Below are 20,512 nucleotides of genomic sequence, written 5' to 3'. Positions count from 1 at the left end.
GCTCGGCTTTAGCAACACAGTGCTCCACTACCCACTGAAGTGTGTTAATCTGCCTTGATGTGCATTGCAGTGCCGATGCATTGGGATGCCACGCAGAATGAATGGCAACGCAGCTCACCAGTGTGGGTTGCCGTGAGTTACTGCAACCCAACAATGTGAATCTAGCCTAATAGATCTGATTAGGGTCAATACTGATCAGGGATACACTTAGATCTGCTGGTGTTGAAAAACAGCGCATTGACCTGGACTACCCTCTGGTTTCAGGAACAAGAGAAAACAATAATATACAGACCTGTGAAAAGGTCAAAACACCAATCCCTAAAAAAAAAGTTCCACTTTATGTCCTCCTCCCTCTCTCCTCTACCAAGTTTATCATATTTTTTTTAGTGGGGGGGGGGGGGCAGGTACCTAGTTTTGATAGGTACCTGCTCCCACTTCTGCTTGGATAGCCCCAGGCGATTTGAGTAAAAGTTCTGCTCCCCCTCCCTCCCTGCAGTCTTCTGGGGCACATCACAGGTCCTAGAAGACTGCCAGATCATTCACAAAATGCAGCATGGCTCGCAAATATGAAGTGGGCAGCCGGCTGTGAAGCCAAAAGCAGCGCATAGCCAACTGCCCACAATTAGGATGCCGGCACTAGGAACCCAAAGGCAAGTAAAGAACTAGCCTGGCTGAGGATGTGCTAGATCCCTGGACAGGTAAGTGTCCTTTTATTAAAAGTCAGCAGCTAAAATCTTTGTTTGCTGACTTTAGATCTGCTTCAAGGTGAAAGAATATGAGGTGGTATCAAAATGTTTTGAGACTAGTTTTGTAACACACCAACAGATGGCAGCACCAGGCTGCACACATAGACACAGGGAACACCAACCTTTATAAGTCAGTGTGCCAAAAGACATAGTCCTGTGTACATCAGGAGCTGTGCAACTGGTACTATTCTGACCATGTGCGTTACTATGTCTATTTCACCATGAACAGGAAGTTCAAACAAACAGCAATTGTGAAATTCTGCATGAAACTGGGCAAATTGCTGGATCTCTGCCATGTTGTCAAAATTGCAACCTTTGTGCCGGATCTTCATCTTAGGGAAGAGGGCATTTTCTGGGGTTGAGCTTGTTGAAGGTTTTCCTCAGCTCTTGTCATCTTCCAATGATGTTCTTCCACTCTTGAAGCATGCATGCCAGTCAAAACACCTCGAACAATTTATTGCAGCATTGCCACAAACTTGCCGAATCATGTCAAACATCTCTGTGACAGATTTTTTATGTGCTATTGATTGATGTAGGAACACTTGTGGGTGCCTGCAGCTGTAGTGTAGTCACTTTGGCACTGCATAAGATACTATTTATTTATTATATGTAGGATACCTGCAGGAGACCTGCATTTTAAGTCTATAGCTATACTACTGGGACATAGTAACCATTATTTTCCCATGGCCCTGGAGAGTGTCCAACTTTGACCCTGATATAAAAACGTCCATGGGGTTCAATATGATTTAGTTAGAATTGTCTAGTGTAGCAGTATGATTTTTGATCATTTTTAGAATGAATGAATGGATTGCCCTGTTTTTCTTGCAGTGTTTTGTATCACACAGGAAAATAAAGTTTTTATCACAGACTTGTTTAAATCAACTAAAATTCTACTTTTTTAGATACAGGTATTCAGTGCATTCTTACACAAATTATGTATTCTTCTAATGACAGCTGTCATGTTCTTTACTGTCAGTATTCCTCCCACTCACACAGTGCGCTATGTTCTTAAAGTAAAATGGCTGTTCACAATATACATGGTTATGGGAGAATTAAGAGAAGATGAAAATATGTTTCAATTTGTAGAACTGAACTTTAAAACTTAAAGTAAAAGTGTTATTTAATTCACATCTACTTCTACTCTCTTTGTATCCTTTTTATAGTATTACTTTACTAGTAGTTGTTACTGTTACACAGAATAATATATAGTAAAGAACGTATTTGAAGTACTGTACCAGTTATTTTAATATTATACATATTTTTGCAGATAACAAGTTATAATAGGTCTGGCTTTTCAAGTTAGAAGTATAGTTTCATTAATTAATGCACCACTCATTGCACTGATTATGGCATTACTGTATATCCCGTACCCCGATTTTTGTTATACTGTTATTTATTGTAAATGGGCCATTTATGCACTTCTGGCTGGATGCTAACTGCATTTCATTGGCTCTGTATATGTACTTTGCACAATGACAATAAAGTTGAATCTAATCTAATTTACAGGGGAAATGAGAGGGCTGTATTTACTATAAGGTACTTGTGGGCCATTGCCCATGTGTCATAAATTTGACAATACTTCCCCTATGCATAAGATTTTTATTTTGCCATAAAAGCAGGGTGAATTAAATAGGTAACACTGAAACAAACACATAACAAAATTCAAGATCCACCAATAGCTTATTATGAACAGATGGCTTCCGTCTCCATCCGCTCAATTATCAGGATCCAAATTATTTTTTAAGGGAAGCAAATACCTTAAGATAAAAGGTTCCTCTCAATAAGACATGAAAAGTAGAATTTCCAAAGAGTGTTTTTAAGGTTGAAAAGAACCCAGTGAACAGAAGGGACCAAACCTAGACTTCTATGTATTCCACACGACCCAAGATTCGTTTGTAAATTTCAGGTTGTTGAGCAGGTCTAAACTCACTAAGGGCTATAACCCCTGCATTTCGGTCTGGCAAATGGACACTTTTTTTTTTTGCAAGCAAAACTTTTTATTTTCTTCGCACATGAGTGGGTATCCTGTGCAAAGTGAATTTTCACCCCATTCACTAAACTCTGGGAAAAAAACTTTTTCCGGGTAAATAGTCTTTAGTAAATCAACAACATGGCCTCATCCTGTAGAGTAAAGACCCCCTAATAAATAGTCAACAGACTATTGCAAAGTGAACTGATTGAAGGGGAGAAACACAGGGCTCCACTCCATGCAGTTTTAACTGAACCTATCATAGGGTCATATGTTTACCTTTCTGGTGCCCTGTGTTTTGAGAGACTGCAGTTTCTTTGCTCCCCGACCACTGTAAGTAATCCACATTTCTAGGTGTGTGGAATATCTGCTCCTCTGCTACATGCTGTGGTTTCTCCCACTGGCTCCTACATCACTACAGAATGTATGAGTCAGCAGGAGGACCCACATTCAGCGGGAAAAAAGATATTATTTTCACCCAAAGGTTATAATAATTGCAATAGCCTAGGAGCAGCAAAGCTGTGACAATGCAAGACTTGAGCCACCAGAAAAGTATATACAGTATATTTACTCTTCTTTTAGAACGTATGTTTCTGTATACAAGTGACACTTTAATGCCATATACCCTCTAATGGTGCCAGTCTTTCACATAGTCCGGGCAACATACCTGAGAAGCCAGAGTCACCTTTCTACCCCACCACATTGGGCAGTCTCATTATTTAAGCAATGCCTTCTAATATACAGCAACCATACTATTATGGCAGCTTTTCTATAGTACATGGCACCATAAAGTAAAGGTGGGTTGAGGTAGTGTTGCAGGTACACATTGCAGGCCAAGTCGATATGTAGATAAAAACGTTTTAAAAATATGTTGCAGGTGGGGTGTAGATCTCTGGCTGCCAGTGTATTGCTAGAGAAACAGAACTATACAGGTTTGTGGACTGGAGTAAGCTAAATGTCAAGGTTGATTTAATGTTTAGGTCGAGAACTGAATAGGCTCTTTTTAATATCTAGGACTCCATGGTTGCTTCCAATATATATATACTGTGTATGTGTATATATATATATATATATATATATATATATATATATATATATGTGTGTGTGTGAGCATCCTAACTGTATGATTACTGTTTATTTCATTTAATTACAGTATTTCCTAGAAGATCAGCATTGTAGACAACACATCTTGCACTTCCGTAAGGGAACCTGTCATTTGAGATATAACGGCCATCATCAGCATACTTTTCAAAATGCTTGGTGACTGGCTGTACCACTTATCCTCTAGCCCCACTACTTGGTGTGTCATTGATCTGGTGCAAGCATGTGCAGCTTGATCGGTGTCAGAGTGTCCACTATAGCTGCATTTACACAGGTCAACAGAAGAAGCTTAGAATACATATTTTTTTGTCTGACATTGAGCAAGGACAATATAGTCTACTGAGAACTGTATGTGGAAAACTCCCCCCTTAAAACGATAGAATTAGGCACAATTAAGCAACAGACATGCTATCTTTATAACGGTTTATACATTGCCTACTTAATTAATTCAAAACATGGCAAGATAATGAAACACAGTAAACCAAAATCGCCTAATTTCCCAGAATGGAGAGAAAATGCCAATATGTATAGACAATGTATTGTTCGAATTTACCAAGTCAGTCCATCAATCCATTATTTATATCCTAAATACCATTGGTACTTACTGTGAAAGCGCCTGCCATGTCCTCTGTTTCTCAACAGCCTGTTTCGTATCCATCGTAATCTTGATGTAACATCCATGACCTTATAAAATATCCTGTAAAATAAGCTTTATGGAAGGGCATCCATTAAAAACTTATCCACCTTCGGAAACATCTCTTGAAAACTCCATTATTCCCAGTTTGCGTTCAAGAACTAGTCATGCAACATACTGTCATTTGCTGCCACCTGTGACAACCAATCGCTGAGAAGCAGGTCCTGAGAGAGACAGATATTTTATGCATGAAGGTGAATTGTCATTTGTTCCAATGTGGGCTGGAGATAATGTCTCTTTAAAAGCAGGATTATGCTGTGTTATTGTCCCACATACAATGGAGACCTATGCATAAAGTTCTGGTGATAATTTGACAGCATGGTTTGTGCAAAAAGAATAATTCTCTTGAACTACGAATGTTGTTGCTACATTGGAAAACATTATTTATTCATGCTAATGAATATTAAAGGAATCTGTCTCTCCATCCTCCTGTATACAGAAAGAACAGGTGTGTTATATGAGTCAGCAAGGACAGTAATGTAGTTACAGACAGAATGATTTTATATATATATATATATATATATATATAAAAACACACGAGTATACTGTGATATATATATATATATATATATATATATAAAAACACACGAGTATACTGTGATTGAGATATATATATATACACACACTATATTGCCAATAGTATTGGGATGCCTGCCTTTACACACATGAACTTTAATGGCATCCCAGTCTTAGTTCATAGGGTTTACTACTGAGTTGGCCCTGCCCTTTGCAGCTATACCAGCTTCAACTCTTCTGGGAAGGCTGTCCACAAGGTTTAGGAGTGTGTTTATGGGAATGTTTGACCATTCTTCCAGAAGTGCATTTGTGATGTCAGGCACTGATGTCGGAGGAGAAGTCCTGGCTCGCAGTCTCCACTCTAAGGTGTCCATTTATGACACAGAATAGCTGCGATTCAGAGGATCGCAGCTATTCTCTGGTCATTCACAGTTTATGACACTCAGGAGATCAGCGGAGAACATGTTCAGCCCTTTACTGGAGATCTGTGAAATCTCCCTCCAGATTCTCCAGCCCAGAGCTGGAGAATCAGAAGGACCGCAAACTAAGCAGCGATAATTTACCTCTTCTTAGTAAACTGATCTTTTACTGTAATCTCGCAAGATTATAGTAAAATCAGCCGTTTTCCAGCGTTTGTAGACCGTTCTCCAGCGTTTGTAGATCGTTCTCCCTTTGATTGGAGAACTGCTTCATAAAAGGCATTCACAGGAGAACTATGTTCTCCGAGAATGCTGGAGAACTGAGCAGAGATCATTTACCGCTGGTTCATAAACGGACACCTAAGTCATCCTAAAGGTGTTCTGTCAGGTTGAGGTCAGAATTTGGTGCAGGCCAGTCAATTTCCTCCACCTTAAACTCACTCATGTCTATATGGACCTTGCAATGTGCACTGGTGCGCAGTCATGTTGGAACAGGAAGGGGCCATACCCAAACTGTTCCCACGAAATTGGGAGCATGAAGCAAACCCATACTTTGTTCCATTGGGACAAATTACAGGTACACTGGATATTGCACACTTTCCTCCCCCTTATACCTTCCCCATACTTCTCCACTGCCCCATTTGCCGGCTAGAGCCCCATAAAATACCTGATACTTAGTCCACTTCATCCCATTATGCAGCTGGGTATCTAAATGATCATTTGGCAGACCTGAACACTGTCACATTGTGGGGCATCTTTAATCATGTAAGCTCTTGTTGCAATGAGACAATTGCACAAGGAAGGAAGAAATTAGCCTGTGCATGCAAATATAGCTAGCTCTGAACATACATACTTGAACATTAAGGGCCAGTTAACAATACATGTGTTTCAGTGTGCTTAGTTTCTGCATCCAAAACGCACAGAAACTGTACTGGAACGTGGTAAAACGCATAAAAATGCACCAGAACACACTGAAACGCACTAAAATGCACCAAAAATGCACTGGAATGCACATGTCCCTATTTAACTTGAAGAAAAATAGGGGAAAAAATGAACCGGAAAGCTTCAAAAATGCACCGGAATGCCCCACAAATGCATCAAAAACGCACCGGAAGGTGCCCAATCCATGTCAAAAACGAGTATACAGAATTGCATCCGGAACGCATCTGGACTGCGTTTCTATGGTGTAAACCGGCCCTAAGTGCAAGGGCAACTTTTCAAGCACTTCTCTACCAGTGCTGTTTATAAACCATGGCTGGTAAAAGAGGATTTTAAACAGGCTGTCGGCTTGTGTTAAATTTGTCCACTCGGCAGTGCAGTTTCAGCTTTTTACTTTACTGCCACCCAGTCACTTCCACAACCCACTGAAGGTACCAATGCCCCACCTAACTGCCCCCTCCATGTACCCTGGGCTCCACTGTCCAACATGAGGGCCTGGGATGGGCATGACACGTGTCAGCAGATGGAACACAGGGAGTAACATAAAATTATTTTTTAAAAAGAAAGGAAAAGCACACAAGAACAAATATGGTGAGTGCGCCTATATATAAAAATTTCTAACTATTTTGTTACATGTTACATATTGTTATGTTAGGGCTTTGAATGTCTGTTGTACAAAAAATGTAATATATTGGGGGGATTTACTAAAACTGGTGTATTCAGAATCTGGTGCAGCTGTGCATGGTAGCCAATGAGCTTCTAACATCAGAGGATTTACCTCCCTTCCTGACCAGGCCATTTTTTCTGATTCGTTGCTGTGTTACTTTAACTGACAATTGCAACACTGTACATAAATTACATTTATGCCCTTTCTTTCCCCCACAAATTGAGCTTTCTTTTGGTGGTATTTGATCACCTCTGCTTTTTTTATTTTTTGCGCTATAAACAAAAAAAAAGACTGAGAATTTTGAAAAAAAAAAAAAAACAATATTTTTGACTTTTTGCTATAAAACATATCCAATTAAAAAAAAATTTAGTTTCATCATAAATTTAGGCCAAAGTGTATTTGGCTAGATGTGTTTGCTAAAAAAAAATCCCAATACGTGTAAATTAATTGGTTTATGTGAAAGTTATAGCGTCTATAGCGGTATATATACTGGAATATTTTTTTTATACTAGTAATGGCAGTGATCAGCGACTTATAGTGGGACTGCGGTGGGCATTCTGACATATATATACACACACACACACACACATATATACGTGATTTTGCACATCCCCTTTATGATGATATGTGTAAGAACAACAAGGTATCTATTTCAAAAAGTGGAGGATGGAAAAGGTAATGGTATTTCAAAGAATTGTTTAACCACACTAGCATTGTGATGTGTGCCTGATCCTGATGGTGCTAGCAAAATAAGCACAGCTAATATAATAGCTATTTTGTGAATGGATGTGTACTGAACAGCAATGTAAGGGACGTATAAAAATAGATACCCCTTAAAAACAAAGTTCATATTATATGGTTTCTATGATATGTGCAGCAGCAGCCAGGGACCAAAATCCTGCTCTGAAAAGGGGACTCATTTCCTAGAACACTGCCTGCACAGTAGGGGTAAAGGAAAAAACACAGTAACACATTTCTGGTGGGAACTTTTATTCAGTCGCACCCTGGTCCTCCAAGCTAATGTATGTCCCACGTGTCTTACAGTTACCACCTATTAACCACTTCCCACCCGGCCACTATATATAAACGGCCGGACGATGGCAGTGCAGGGGCGGGTTGCCGTTCATAAACGACGCCCACCATTTTGGATTGTGCGCTCTCCATTTTGGATTGTGATCGCTGTACCGGACCTCTGGGTGAGGTCCCAATCATGTGATCACTGATTGGCCAATCAGTGATCACATGAATAAGTGTAAGCAAAATGTCACTTCCTGACATCATTGCTTACTATGTGTGAAATCTGTGAATGATCACAGAGATCACATGGTACAAGGCTATTCACAACAGCCTTGTACCATGTGACAAGCTGTGACCAATCACAGCTCACACAGTATTTCACAATGGCTGCAAGAATGCAGCCAGAGAGAAAGAGAATTGATTGCTTTTACAGCCTATATGGGTGTAAAAGCAATCAGTGTAAAAAAAAAAAAAAATCTTCATCATCCCCCACAAGTAGTACAGTGTCACTATAGTGACGCTGTACTGCTAGGGTGACAGTATGTTAAAAAAACAAAACATAAATAATAATATAAAAAATAAAAATGTAAAAAAAGTTTTTGAAAAATCATAATTTTTGGTTATAAACTAAATTTGGGTTATTTTTTTTACTAAAAAGATAACTGAATACATTTTGGCCAAGATTGATGAAGAAACATTATTTATTTGCAAAATCTTATAAGAAATACACTTTTTAAAATTTTTTTGGGACATTTCCATTTATATAGCAAAAAAAATAAAAATCCCAGTGGTGAATAAATACCACCAAAATAAAGTTTTATCTGTCTCAAAAAAATGCTAAAAAATGTATATGAATACAATGTTGCATGACTGCCAATTGTCATTCAAAGTGTGATAGCGCTGAAAGCTGAAAATTGGCCTGGACAGGAAGGGGGTAAAAGTGTCCGGGCGTGAAGTGGTTAAACAACTCAATTGCACTGCCTCTATCGCACTGTGGAATTTATTCATCATAAGTGCAACAAAACTGGTGCCCAACGTGGGGCTAGGGTGAACAGAACACAGAAAAGTCACAGAAGTGATCCCTGTAGGTGGAAACAGTGAAAGAGAACTTCTGCAATTCATGTGAAAAAGCCCATAGGGCCTATGGTGTGGTGCTGTGAAGGATATATGACAAACTAACCCATATTGTGCTAGGGATGTCACACTTACAAATGGAGATGGAGAGCGTACAAGATGAAATCAGCCAATCTCTAACTCCGATGATAATCAGTGAGCTGATTGAAACCTGTCAGTTTATGAAAGCCTCAGAAGAAAGGATTGCTGAAGGCAAAACCCATTGCCATTACATGAGGATAGTTAATGAGGAGCTGGATGAACTAGTCTGATGAGCTGAGAATGCAGGGACTGTCATGGAATTTCTACAGGTGACTAAGAAATTCATCTCTGAGTTACAGAAAAGAAATAATGCTGAGGCACCAAGCAATAGTGACAAAGATTCCCAGAATGAACAATTAGAATCTTTAAAAAGACTATTATATTACGCAGGAAAAATTCCAAGAAACAGTTAAGATGATGGAGGAGCAGATTAAAGAGCTGATCATTACAAACAAAAATTCAAGGGAAAGTTGTTTACAATCAGAACCTGTTGGAGCTGATAAGAAATCTCACCAGGGTAACTTGCCAGAAGTCACAATAAGAAGGGACTTTAAAATTGTCAGTCAGATAAGTGAAAGGGGACAGAAAGACAAACTGCCTTACATTAACCTCATGCACTAGCTTGATATGGGACTACAGAGAGGATACTCAGAGTCTGAGATTGTGGAAGCAGTAGTCAAGGCCATAAGTCCTAGCTTAAGTCTTAGGGGAATGCTGGAAATTAAGAATGAGCTGACCCTAGTGCAATTGAAAAGTCACTACAAGGAAGAAAATGCATCAGATATGTACCAACAGCTGATTAGCATCTCAGAAAATAACAAAGAGACCCTCCAGAACCCTTTGTTTAGAGCCATTGAATTGAAAGATCACCTCTTATTTGTTTTACAAGGAGAAAGTTCAGATGAACCCTTTGGGACTGAACTAATAAAAAAGAAATTCCTAAGGTCAGTAGGTACTGGACTGAGAAGTGACCATATCAAATTTCAGCTAAAACGATATCTAGATGACCCTTCTGTTTCAGATGAGCTGTTCATAGAAAAAATGAATGAAGCGGCGAACATGGAGATTTAAAGAGAACAGAAGCAAAGGAAATCTAAGGCCAGCAAACCGATGAATCTCAGCGAATGCCAGTCCAGTATTCTATGTTGTACTCAAGAACCAGTTGCTATTACTAGCACGGCTTGCACAGTACCATTGCCCCAACCACAAGTGAGTAGCCAGACAACTCAGCCAATTCTGGATATTAAACTCGATCTTGAAAAGATGATACTGCAGATGCAAAAAGAAATGATAGAAATGAAAAAGCTTCTTCCAAGTTCAGGAGGTAGACATGATCATGGGTTTAAAGGGCCGGCAGAAATGTTGGGAACAAGAATAAGGAGTTGTGAGTATTGTGAAAAGACTGTCTCTTCTGGTTCCGCTTTTGTCACTTTTGTTTGCCGCGCAGTCCCACACCTGACGCGTTGCGTCACTTCCGACTTCCTCATAGGGCCCGAAAGGGGGAACATTTATTTTATACACGTGGTGAACTCTTTTGGAGAATTTGAAGATTTTTGTGGGACTTTATTTAGGACTTTTCCACATCAAAAGATACATTTGGATATTTAGTTTTATTTACTATATGATATTTTGCGCTACTGGACCACATTAAGTTGTTTTTTGTCATATTGATTTATTAGAAGTGGCAGCAATGATTTGAGCACTAATTGTACTTTTTGGCACGTTAATTTAAGCACAGTTTTTGATTGTTTTTGTATGCTGTCTTTATTGGCTCAAGGCATCCAAGTTTGGTTCGGCCTGGTAAAACAATGTCCTGTTTGGTTGTATTCCAAACTGGAATTGTCTGTTTAGTAACAATTCAGAGAAGACAGTTCTCCAGAGTTTCACTTATATGCAACCCATCAGGCAAATGATGAAAGCTACTCAGTGTAAACAGAATGTTCCGAACTTGCAGGATGGGTCCTGTGTGGGCATTGCACCTGATGTGGGTTGCACTATTTGCAGAAATTCTTTGGCTCTTGGTACCAGTCTTAAGTAGAGCACCACGGTCTTCCCTACAATTAGCTTGTAATAAATTTACAAGGACCTCTGTTTTATTTGTTGACAGATCTAAAGCTGTTCTTAGTGTGTTAACAAACCCTGGAATGGATTTCTTTCCCTTAGCAGAGGTTTCTTTGAATATATCTTCAATGATGTTATAGCCAATGATGGGCTTCCCTGCTACTTTATCATCCTCTGATACAAGTTGCACGAATATCGGCTTGGTGTTATTATGACTTGATGTTAGCTGGAAAGTTGCTTCAACCCATCCGGAGAAGGGAACTTCAGTCTCATTGGCTGCTTTTCCATGTAAAACTCCTGGTCCGAGTAATTCTTCAAATGATCTGAGCACCGCATGTGGCAAAAAATCGCTGTCTCCAGCCCTCATTGATTATACTGACCTGAGAGCCTGTATCCCATAAAGCATAGACAGGAATGTTGTTTGTCTGACAGTTTACATAGCATCTTTTCCTAATGAGACTAGCAACCTATGCTGTTTTGAGGTAATACAGTCCATTGTGGCCGACAGCGTATCAGCAGTCTGGGGTGGGTACCTACTACCGGGTAATGCAGCTCTGTTTTCTCTGCGACAGTCTGAGTTTAGACTTTTAGAGGGGGTACTCATTGCTGTGTGGGAATTTGTCTTACTAGTTTCTTTGATACAGGGAAGTGTGGGACTTTAAGATGCAGGGGCGGCATGGTTACTGTCTGTCCCTCTACAGCAACCCTCTCCTGTTTAACTGGTTCTGTTTTGTCACTCTGCATCCTTTTGCCAAATGTCCAGATTGACCACATTTGAAAAACAACTTAATATGGTTCAGTAGCCAAAATATCATATAGTAAATAAAACTAAATATCCAAATGTAACTTTTGATGTGGAAAAGTCCTGAATAAAGTCCCACAAAAATCTTCAAATTCTCCAAAAGAGTTCACCACATGTACAAAATAAATGTTCCCCCTTTCGGGCCCTATGATGAAGTCAGAAGTGACGCAACGCATCAGATGTGCGACTGCACGGCAACCAGAAGTGACAAAAGCGAAACTGGAAGAGACGTGATTGGGATCATTTTGTGTCACTTGGTGGTGGTGAGAGCACTGCAGGGCTTCACATGGTTTATTTTCACTATCTACAGCATTTTTGAGCTTATATTTTTTTATTCTTGTAAATGGCTATGTGGGTCAATAAAGAAGGCATTTCGTACTGCCCCATCTGGGTTTCTCTTTTGTCTTTTTTCCCTTACATGACCATTTGGGAGGTGACTACAGAGGAGGAAGAAGGGTGGTTGTGACCATTTTCAGTGCCTGTATATCCATTACCAACCAATCCATGGAATGATACCTGTGCATCCTGAAGAGAGTGACATCTTGGTGTATGGGAGATGGTGATTGTTTTCTTTAAGTGATTTAGCCAACCATGAAAGTAGGGGGCAAATTCATTTGTGGAGGGTACACCTGAAAGGGGGGACATTTATTTTGTACACATGGTGAACTCTCTTGGAGAATTTGAAGATTTTTGTGGGACTTTATTTACACTTTTCACATTAAAAGTTAAATTTGGATATTTAGTTTTGTTTTACTATATGATATTTTGCGCTACTGAACCATATTAAGATGTGTTTTTGTGATAAAGACAGCATATCCAGCATAATTGAAACTGAAACAAGTAGTGGATGTAGGTACCTCACTCAGTAAGTCATGATCTGCATGCATCTACAACAAGCTCAGAAAACCAGATAGACAATTTCAACAAGGTCAATTCTCTTGAAAACTATGCTAATCAAGAGTTATGGGTTCCACCACTGCCTCTCGAACACCTCACTAACGAGGACCAGCAAGTAGTCCAAAAGATGTTACGGGAAGTATGCAATGCTTTTGCAAAAGATGACTCCGACTTCGGTTGTATTCTTTCCTTACAGTTACAGATTCGCCTTTAAAGACAACACACCTGTCAATAAAACTTATATGTCTGTGCCAAAACATTACTGCTGGGGTTATTTTTTGCTAAACAAACTAAAAGCCTAAAAATTTGGTAAAAAAAAAACAACATTTTTTCTTCGTTTCCGTTATAAAATTTTGTAAATAAGTAATTTTTCTCCTTCACTGATGTGCACTAATGAGGCTGCACTGATGGGCAAGGACAGGCATCATGTGTGGGCATGGACAGGCAGCACTCATATATGGCACTGATTGGAGCAGTTAGGCAACACTGATAGGCAGCTCTGATATGTGGCATTGATGTGCACTGGTAGGCACTTACAGGTGGCATTTATGGGAACTGACAGGTGACACTAATAGGGCTAAACTGATTGTCAGTGCCTGATGATCAGTGTAGATGTCCCAGAGTGAAGCTACAGGATATTCTTTTTTTCATACTGTTTGGAAGATCCCCAAGACTATCCATTGACAGCATGTTTGAGACCTCAGTAAATGAAAAAAAACAAAAAACACTCTGAATATGTGAACACATGGACAAAGAGAATGACCAAAGCTTAAGATGCTTCACAAACATCTACCCAAGCTGAGAGAGGAAAACACCATTATAACAAGAAATTCATGGCACCGAACTAAGACCTGGCAGTATAGTTCTTGTACGAAACCTTAGCAAAAAGGAGGAGGTCCTGGAAAATTGAGATCCTATTGGGAAGATACCATATATGTCATCCTTTAAAGGAAGTGTGAAGATAGTCCTGTGTATGAAGTCAAACCCGAGACTGGGAAAGGTAGGGCAAGAATCCTACAGAGCAATTTGTTATTGCCATGTGATTATTTGAAGTACAACAAGACCACTCACACAGATCTCGGAAGATGACTCAGAAAATGAATCTGACAATGGATAAGAGCATTGGACAGCTTTGATTCCTGTAACTCAAAGCGATCACACTAATACAAACACCAGGTTTGAATCCAGAAGCTGAAGAGTTCTACCCCTGTCACTTAGAAACAAGTGAGGATGCTACAGAGACAGCTATAGAAGCCAATCCGGGAGATGAAATCAAACTAACTGAATGTTTATCAAGAAACATGGAAGGTGAGGCTTCAGCACCAGCAAACTCAGAAGAAAAGTGGTGAAAATGTTGGAGATGAGATACAGCATGATTCAGATTCACTACCTTCAAGAAGAATACAACCAAGCAGAGACAAAATACAACCAAAGATTTTGACTTATGACACTTTGGGTCAACCAAGTACTGTTACCAGAAACTCACCTGTACAGATCGTGAACCGTTGTCATGCATTACCTGTTTACCCTAACATTACCTCATCTAACATTTGGTAGAATTTGTTATGTATAGTGTTTCAAAGGTTATTCATTGTGACATGGTTATTTAGTTCTACCAAGTATGTTACTTTCACTTGATCAGAGATACATGCTTATGACAGAGGGAAAAGCAGTTTAGGTGAGGGAACTAGATTTAAATAAATAAAAAAAAAAAAAAAAAAAGGGGGGGGGGGGGTGGTTGTCCGGAAATGGGAAGAGAGTAAACAGATGAGGTTATTAGTGGAGACTATCAGCTGACCTTGCCAACAAGCATTCAGTTTTCTGCTACTCATTTAAAGAAAGGGACAAAAGGAAAAATTGTGTCCCCTAGCTTTCCATTATCTTTAGTTCATTTACAGCAACTTACACAAAGATGTGTAAAATGGGTACTAAATTTGTTGCACTAGCGCAAATAGGCCTAGCGAAAAACTGTGACTTAACAACGGGAGCAGTTGCCACAGAGAGGTCTCCTCTAGCAATCTGGATTGCTACATACCTATGGCTTCATAAAGATACTGTAAGACTGCAAGAAAACTATGCTTTATCATAGGCCATCTTCTTATGTCGAAGACGACATAAAATCTTGTGGGTGAGAGTGTAAAGAATGTATAAAATTAGATACCCCTCAAGAACAAAGTTCATATTAAATAGTTTCTATCGGGGGTGTATTTACCACAAGGCAAACAATACATTTGCCTAGGGCGGCATTTTTCAGAGGGGGCAGCACTGCCCCTTGGAAGAAGGGAAGGAAGAAGGGAAGGAAGAAGGGAAGGAAGAAGGGAAGGAAGAAGGGAAGGAAGAAGGGAAGGAAGAAGGGAAGGAAGAAGGGAAGGAAGAAGGGAAGGAAGAAGGGAAGGAAGAAGGGAAGGAAGAAGGGAAGGAAGAAGGGAAGGAAGAAGGGAAGGAAGAAGGGAAGGAAGAAGGGAAGGAAGAAGGGAAGGAAGAAGGGAAGGAAGAAGGGAAGGAAGAGTCATGGGGACCTGGTGGGTTCCAAGAAATGCTGTGGGCTTCATGACTGTGTATGCACAACCTGACTCTCGTTCCAGGGGATGTCCATCGCTGTGAAGGTGAGTGTCTCTCTCACGATGGGGGATGGTGGCTGGTGTATGTGGGCAGTGGTAGTAGAAGGTTCAGGTGTCACGCTCTTTCTGCAGGGGGGGCGCCAATTTCTGTGTTGCTTAGGGCAACACAAAACCCAAATACACCACTGGTTTCTATGATATGTGCAACAGCAGCCAGGAACCATAATCCTGCGCGGTAAAGGGTATACATTTCCTAGAACACTGCCTGCACAGTAGGGGGAAAGGAAAAACCAGTTAACCATTTCTGGTGGGAAATTTTATTCAGTTACACCCTGATCCTCCAGGCTAAAAATGTATGTCCCATGTGTCTTGCAGCTACCACCTATTAACCACTAGCCTACAGGACACTTATACCCCCTTCCTGCCCAGGCCAATTTCCAGCTTTCAGCGCTGTTGCACTTTGAATGACGATTGCACGGTCATGCCATGTACCCATATGACATTATCATTTTTTGTGGCAGATAGAGCTTTATTTTGGTGGGATTTAATCATCTCTGGGTTTATTTTTTCTTAAACCAAAAACCACAGAAAATTAAAAAAAAAAAAAAGTTCTTAGTTTTTGTTATACAATCTTGTAAATAAAGTGATTTTTCTCCTTCACTGATGTGTGCTAATGAGGTTGCACTGATGGACACTGATGGGCATCACTGAAGGGCACTGAAAGGCAGCATTCATATATGGCACTGAAAGGCAGCTCAGATGGGCACTGATATGTGGCATTGATGTGCAATGGTAGGCACTGAAATGTGGCATTGATTGACACGGATGAGCACTGATGGACACAGATAGGGGGCACTGCTGGGGCTACACTGATCATCAGGGCACACTGATCATCAGTGCCCTGATGATCAGTGTACATGTCCCCTCTAAGGGATGCCGATTACCAACTCTCTTCTCGAGCTGTCAGCTCGTGAGGAGAGAAATGCCGATAACCAGCATTTCCCCATTTACATGCGATCAGCTGTGATTGGACACAGCTGATCAGATGACCAAGTCAACATCTTTGGCTCTTTCCATTGATCGGTGATCCGCAGTGTCCCTCGGACACGCCGATCGCCGTGCGCTTCCAGAGCCACGCATGTGCGGTTAGAATGGGAAGTCATATGAAGTCCTCCCAGAATGAGAGAACCACCTTGCGTCTGTCATTTTACTATATGGCGGGCGGGAGGCGGTTAAACACCTCAATTACACACGCCCCTATCACACTGTGGAATTTATCCATCATAAGTGCAACAGCAACAAGTATGTCATGGCACTGACTGGTCATATTTATCTTGATAGGGTAATAGGTCTTCCCTAAATTAAATTCCTAATACGAGCAATCTGTTACATTTTCAAGTAGGATAATACAATAGTTTAATTCCTACCTTTTACAATATTGTACAAGACAGTAAAGGTAATACACATTACTACATAGTAAATGTGATTGTACTAGTAAAAAAAAAAAAATATTCTATCATGTCCCATCTGTTTAAAATCTGTTAATAAATACTGTAAATTTCCTTTCCAAAACAAGCCCACGAAACAGCTGACAATCTTGTCTCACCAACTAATTGAACACGTTTTGTTAAGCTCAATGCCTCTATGAAAAGAAGTGTTGTCACTGCATCCATTTTCAAATCAGAAAGAAAAAAAAAAAAAAAAAAACAGAAAAACACCCTTTTTAATTTTCCATAAATGTTTATTTTGCTCATTTACAAACAAAAAACATTCACTACTAATCCATTATCATCCAGAAGATGAATGAAGTTTGAGAACCTCATTTGATTGCTGCTCTTTCCACAAAGAAAGTTGTGCCATGAGTGTGAGGCTACTACTACTTGATAGGTATAACGACTAGGCTGGCCAAAAAAAAGCCTCAGGGTGGATGGACCTCATCTGCCTTTGTGAACACAGGCTTATGCCAGCTTAACCTGCTGCAATAATTTAGCATAGCTCTGCATATGAAGGTTGATTTCTAAGAAGTGTATTTATGAAAAATTGTTATTTGTCCTATGAAACTGCATACACAATATTTCTGTGCCAATGCCTGCAAAAATAGAATGTTACTAGGCTTTATTTCTCTCCAGGTCGGATGTTCATTAAGAATAATTAGGAAAATACTGCATTATGGTCACTAGGTGGAGCTGATGATGGGAAATCAAAAATATATATATGTATGTATTTGCTGATATCATATGCTGCGTTTTTCTGATTCACATGAATATGAAAGAACATTCATCCTGGACAGAAACTAGCCTATTAACATATGATTTTGCCAGTATTTGCACAAAATGAATGTACCTGCAGTTTCGCAGGGCACATAACCTAGTAACATTTGATTTTGCTGCCATTCGCGCATAATGAATGAACATACAGTCCTGAAGGATGAATAGCTCTGCAAACATTTTTCTAAATATACCCTATAGTAAGTGGTTTTTCTGAGGCAAATGGACCTTTTTGCCTTAAAACAGGACATACATGCCAACCTTTAAAAATTCTAAATAAATATGGACCTATAAACCTTGTGCAAGATTACCCTTATATGTACAAACCCTATTTTGCTAAAACACTGTAGGGTCAAGAAGGGATTATGGGTAACCCATCCCTAACTGCAACACTAGATATCCATTTAGATTTCTAAATACAATTACTTGATTCCTTATGCACAATTTAAAGTGATACTAAACCCAGGACCCTTCATTCCCTACATCTGGTCTCCCACAGTACACAGAACATGGAAACGCAATTATTTTAGTAAATATAAACTGTTAAATACCTTTTCACATTAGCAGTTAGAAGTCACAAGACTGCTCTATCAGTGTCCAGCCCAGCACTGGTTAAAGCTTATAGGAGGAGTTTTCTTTCTGCTCTAGTAGGATGGAAATCCCCTGACCTCTGTCTGGGCAGTGCTGATTGGCCCTGTGCTGATCACATGCACTCTCCCAAGAGAAAAAAAAAAAAAAAAAAAAAAAAAAAAAAACACCTTTCTAGCAATATACACCAAACTGAGCATGCCTACGGTTCGGTCTGAAGATAAGTGGTGGTCACGTGAAAAAGGGGAGGAACAGCGAAGAAAGGATCAAACAGCCTTTTTACACCATGCAGAGGATTAACCCCTTAGGCTCCACAGTGAGTATAACAAAGCATGTTTTACTGCATATACAGGTTAAATTTTACGGTTGTGGGTTTAGTGACATTTTAATATAAAAACAATATGCTGCCTATGTTCATGTGAAACCCATACAGAGCTAGTTACTGGACATGTTCAATATCTGTGGGTGTAGCCTAGGGCTGAAAGGGGCAAAGGCAAAAGTGCATGTGTGACGTATTTAATCGGTTTGGAATGTTGACAGACTGTAGTGGTTGTTTCTTCTAGTATAAAAGCAGTTTTTTGTTTAGCATTGGTAAAGTCGTGACCGATTATAATAATATGAGTATGACATCAAATGCTTCAACATAACTTACTCCAATGACAGATTTGCTTAAACAATATAGAAATGAACCATTTAAATAGTTTGTTTTGAATAGATCAAACCAGTTTTAACCCCTCCCTGTCCAGCCCTGGAATCCCTTTATGCTCAGGGGCAGGAAGGATTGCCCAATCATGTGACCACTTTAATTGGCTGTCACAATAGTCACATGATGGGGAGCTGGTCCTCTCAGCCCCTGATCATTACTAGAGACCAAGAGCTGTCTGTGACAGCTCGGTCACTGTACTAGGAGTGTGAAATGAACACTCAGCACAGCAACATCAGCCGTTCTTGTAAACATAGGTGTGGCATGTGGTTGTTAAAGCCCATTTTCTTTGCTGCTGCACAAATGCTATATGTGGACAGCAAGAGGGTAAGGAGGTAGAAGTATATAAAATGTATAACCACAAATAAGTGTCCCCATCCTATATAAATTTAAATAGAAAAACATTTTGTATTAAAAAGACTTTACAGGATGACCTAGTCAACCTAGTATTCTAAACCAAGTCTCACCAAACAAATTAAACATACGCAAATTTTATTCCATCATTACACTTGCAATCCTAAAACAAACAGTGGAATTATATACGCTATATTGCTAAAAGTATTGGTACACCCCTCCAAATCTTTGGATTCAGGTGTTCCAATCACCTCCATGGTCAGGTGTATAAAATCAAGCACCTAGGCATGCAGATTGCTTCTACCAACATTTGTGAAAGAATGGGTCGCTCTCAGGAGCTCAGTGAATTAAAGTGTGGTACTGTGATAGGTTGCCACCTGTGCAATAAGTCCATCCATGAAATTTCCTTGCTACTAAATATTCCACGGTCAACTGTTAGTGGTATTATAACAAAGTGGAAGCAACTGGGGGCAACAGCAACTCTGTCATTTCATGTGGCCTACAACTTTGTGACCGAGCGGGGTCAGCGCATGCTGAAGCGCAGAAGTCACCAACTATCTGCCGAGTCAATAGCTAAAGACCTCCAAACTTCATGTGGCCTTCAATTTAGCATTAGTAAAGTTAGTGCGTAAAGAGCTTCATGGAATGTGTTTCCATGGCTGAGCAGCTGCATCCAAGCCTTACATCACCAAGTGCAATGCAAAGCGTTGGATGCAGTGGTGTAAAGCACACCGCCACTGGACTGTACAGCAGTGAAGATGTGTTCTCTGGAGTGAGGAATCACACTTCTCTGTCTGGCAATCCAATGGACGTGTTTGGGTTTGGCGGTTGCCAGAACAGTACTTGCCTGACTGTTGTGCCAAGGGTAAAGTTTGGTGGAAGGGGGGATTATTGTGTGGGGTTATTTTTCAGGGGTTGGGCTTGACCCCTTAGTTCCAGTGAAGGCAACTCTTAAGGTGTCAGCATACCAAGACATTTTGGACAATTTCATGCTCCCAACTTTGTGGGAACAGTTTGGGGATGGCCCCTTCCTGTTCCAACAGGATTGTGCACCAG

Source organism: Staurois parvus, unplaced genomic scaffold (genome assembly GCF_062004578.1).
Source record: "Staurois parvus isolate SC_StPar_1 unplaced genomic scaffold, SC_StPar_1.0 ptg000287l, whole genome shotgun sequence".
NCBI classification, from domain to species: domain Eukaryota; kingdom Metazoa; phylum Chordata; class Amphibia; order Anura; family Ranidae; genus Staurois; species Staurois parvus.
The sequence above is the reverse complement of the archived record's forward strand: the minus strand, read 5'-3'. Positions refer to the sequence as shown.